The sequence below is a fragment of the Mus caroli genome, unplaced genomic scaffold (assembly GCF_978045245.1).
Source record: "Mus caroli unplaced genomic scaffold, Mus_caroli_1 scaffold_8, whole genome shotgun sequence".
NCBI classification, from domain to species: Eukaryota; Metazoa; Chordata; class Mammalia; order Rodentia; family Muridae; genus Mus; species Mus caroli.
The window spans coordinates 40030333-40034160 of record NW_028227263.1 but is presented as its reverse complement, the minus strand read 5'-3'; the positions used below and the strand labels follow the sequence as shown (position 1 = coordinate 40034160).

The 3828-nt window shown below is 38.0% G+C and overlaps 1 pseudogene; it reads right to left on the bottom strand.

The window, feature by feature from the left end:
- Window positions 1–505: 505 nt before the first annotated feature.
- Window positions 506–1442, bottom strand: LOC110298951 (olfactory receptor 2AG2-like; annotated as a pseudogene).
- Between the last annotated feature and the right edge of the window lie 2386 nt (window positions 1443–3828).

The following is a 3828-nucleotide window of genomic DNA, read 5'->3' as shown; positions in this document are numbered from 1 at the left end:
AGAGAGAGAGAGAGAGAGATTTCTCTCCTTTCCCCCAAACTCATGGCACCAGTCAGAGCATCTATACTTTTGCTTACAAAATTGTAATTAGACAAATCTGTTGCTTTTGGCATTACATTTAACTGGCTTTATATGACCTAAATTTTTATAAACCTTAATCATCCCCTCCCAATAATATGAATCACCATTGAAGTTATTTTCTATAGTTCTTGCTTGAATGTGATGTAAAATCTCAGGGTTCAGGTCGAGTGAGCACTTCCCTTTCAAGTTTTTAGCATTATTAGAAAATAAAGATATAGAAGAGAAACCCTAAACAGTATGAATCTTATCCTATTAAATACTCTGAGAAGAGAATGTTTAAACGTTATTTAATGGATTCTAAAAGATACACATAATCAATCATAAGATACACATTTTTAATGTCCAGTTTTTTTTTCAAGACTATTTCAGAGCAGAAGTCTTCTGGTGAGGAGGACTAATTAAATTTAGAAGAAAGATTCTGGGACTACCTTAAATGTATGGGGTGGTGGCAACAAGTATTTCCCAGGACTTTCCTCAGAGCCCCAGTCACTTCCTTATTCCTCAGGCTGTAGATGAGTGGGTTTAGAGCTGGGGTGACAATTGTGTAGAAAACAGAAAGGATATTGTCTTGCTTGGGATTGTGGTAGGAACTTGGTAGGAAATACATGACTGTGAGAGCCCCGTAGTACATGCCTACATACGTGAAGAACAGGTAACAAGGGCTTTCTTCCTGCTCTCATTTGAAGGCATGTGGAGAACAGTGAACAAAATCCGTGCGTAAGAGAAAAAGATGGCAGTAAGAGGGAGAATTAACATGAACACACCTACCAAATAAACCACAAGCTTATAACTAGAGGTGTCTGCACAGGCCAACTCCAGCAAGGGAGGGATCTCACAAAAGAGGTGTCTGATATGCCTCGATTTGCAGAAAGAATAATGCATTGTGTTGATGGTAAATCCCAGGGCCATCTGGATTGCCAGGATCCATGATGCAGTCACCATGAGCCGGCAGACTCTTGGACTCATGAGGATCGTGTAGTTCAGAGGATGACAAATGGCCACATACCTGTCATAGGCCATAAAAGCCAGAAGAAGGTCCTCTGCACCACCCAGTACCAATTCAATGAACATCTGTAGGGCACAGCCTCCAAAGGAGATAGTGTTGTCTCTCAGAAGAAAATCCATGACAGCTTTGGGAGTAATGACTGATGTCAGGAGGAGATCAATGAGAGAGAGCTGCCCAAGTAGAAGGTACTTACGCACGTGGAGCAGGGTATGACAAGGAGCAGCAGTCCATTGCTGGTGAGTGCCAGTGTGTACAGGAATGTAGTTGTGGCACAGAGTAGTTCAGGAGAGTCACTGCCATTCAGGATTCCTACCAAGATGAAGCCACTTCCTAAAGTTGAATTCCTGAACTCCATTTTACCAGGTTTTAACATGACTCCAACAAGATTAGAGTTTTCATTCTTTATTTCCAAGTTTGTTGTTTTAAATTGTATTTAATAAAAGTTCTGAAGACAAGTATTGATATTACTGATTTGGAAATGATACTCAGCTCTACATTATAATACTGTGATCCTTGCCTGTCCTAACTGATTCTCTACTGATATGTATATATATAAATTTAATGTATGGATATAATATACATATATATAAGTTTAAGTCTTTAGAGTCTGATTTACACTCTACTTATTACCATTGGATGCTTAGAGGGCTTCATGTTACCTTAAATGAGAGACAAATTCCTTACCTCAGTTGGTGAGAATCCTGCCCAAACCAGCTTCCCTTCGGTTGCTTAAAGAGAGTGTCTATTGCAATCCAAATGGGAAGAGCAGGTGTGGCTTTTTCAGCAGTGATTAAGTGGTTTGTTTCCTAAGTTTATGATGTATAACCAGGGTCTATCAAATGCTCCCCCACACACACTTCCTTTCACCTACACTTGTGTTCTACAGATAGCAGTGTGGGCATCTATGTAGCCAACAGCCTTTGGTTAGTTTTTATGGAGCAAGATAGTGTCTTTTCTAGTGCCATTCTACAGGGAATTGGTAGAAACAGCTTCTATTTGACTGGTTGCATAGGTAGAGCCCCTCTGGCTTCCTGTTCCTTTATAGATTGCTCTTGGATCCTGATGCTCAGGTTTCTTCTGCTGTCTGTGAGGAAAATTCAAAGTTACAGAAGGGAAGTAGAGATTCATAAAGTTGATAACAAGGCCACTTTACTCTCCATCTGAAAGTCTCTGGGTCCAGAGTAAGCCCAGGCCTCATCCAGAAACACTGTGCTTTGTCTTCTGGTCTCATACTCTCCTCATCATTTTCTTCTCTTGAGCTTATATCTTCAGAGGGATTTATCTCCCAGCTGAAAAGTACCCCCTGGAAATGTTGGCCTAGAAAGTTGTAAGTTAATGAATCCTCTTGGGTTTGTTTTTTGGCTTGCTTTCCTGAAGTCTTCTGTCACTTAGCCAGTTCTTAAGTCTTAGGTGTCTCTCACCCTTGAACTTGGGTCTACCTTCCTCAGCTTCCCAAGTAGTGAAATAGTAACTGTACACCATCAGACTTTCATAGATTTCATGCAACCAGCGAAATATTGATGAGCCATATTTACATTTCTAGCTCCAAGTGCAGCAGGAGTTCCTTGAGAGCCCAGTATATTATAAACGGAACAGAAAATCAAGGTCACTGATTGTATAATTGTGGGGAGATTGTATATCTGCATGTAATACTTGCCTGACAATAAAACCAATCATTTTAAATAATTAATACATACAAATAAAACTTTATCAGTTAAAGTAGTTTAATATGATAAATAACTAATCTGACAAAATTTACTAATACATAGAGTATTACAGATATTTGCTTAGAACTGTCCTCAGAGAAGAATAAGAGACTCCTAAGCAGATGAAAAGAACTGCCGAACAGGAAAAATTCACCAAGCTAAATGACTGACCACACTTGAACAGAGTAGTGAAAAAGAAATGTGGATTGTGTACTGAGGACAAACAGTAAACATGGAATTGTCATGGTACTCTATAAATTCTAATAATTGCAGCAGAGAGAGACTAACCTCATATTGGGGTGGTTCAGAAAAAAGAAAGAAGGAATTGCTTGGGAACACATGTGAATTTATTAAGTAAATATGCTGACAGATGAAAGGTCTTGGCTTCCTGCTCAACACCATGATTTTGCTTGATTCTACTCAACATAGCAGAGAATTTTTGTCAAGTTGGGTTTCCTTAAACTCAGACATGTCTGCAAAGGAGTTACATTAATTAAGATTTCAATCTTTGCCCTCATCATAAAGACTATAGCCTTACAACATAATGCCTTCCTCAAAAGACAAGAAAGACACAAAAACACCTGTGTCTAAAACTTATCAATAAATACAGAAGACAGAAACACAGGACAGAAGACACTTTTGTTCATTTTAGTTATAGTTAAAGCTGTAATAAATAGTAATCTTTTATTTTTTGCTCTCTGTAAATTGATTTATAAATACATTTTACAACAATACTATAAAAAAATCAACATATACTTGACTTATGAGGTAATGTGTTCCAATTGGTATGGCAATGACATGACTCTTTTGAGTGGGGTGTAACCAACTGATTTCTAATTGGAATTGAGTTCTACACCACATTATAGATTCATACCTAGTTCCATAAACTTGGTGAAAGTTGCAAATAATATGTTATACATCCTTGGGAACATTGTCATGATCTGGTATGTGTAGTGGACAAGATTAGCAAATGATGAATTGAAAGTATGTTTATATGTTTGAAATTCTCATTAAACAAGAGATGTGATAAGATAA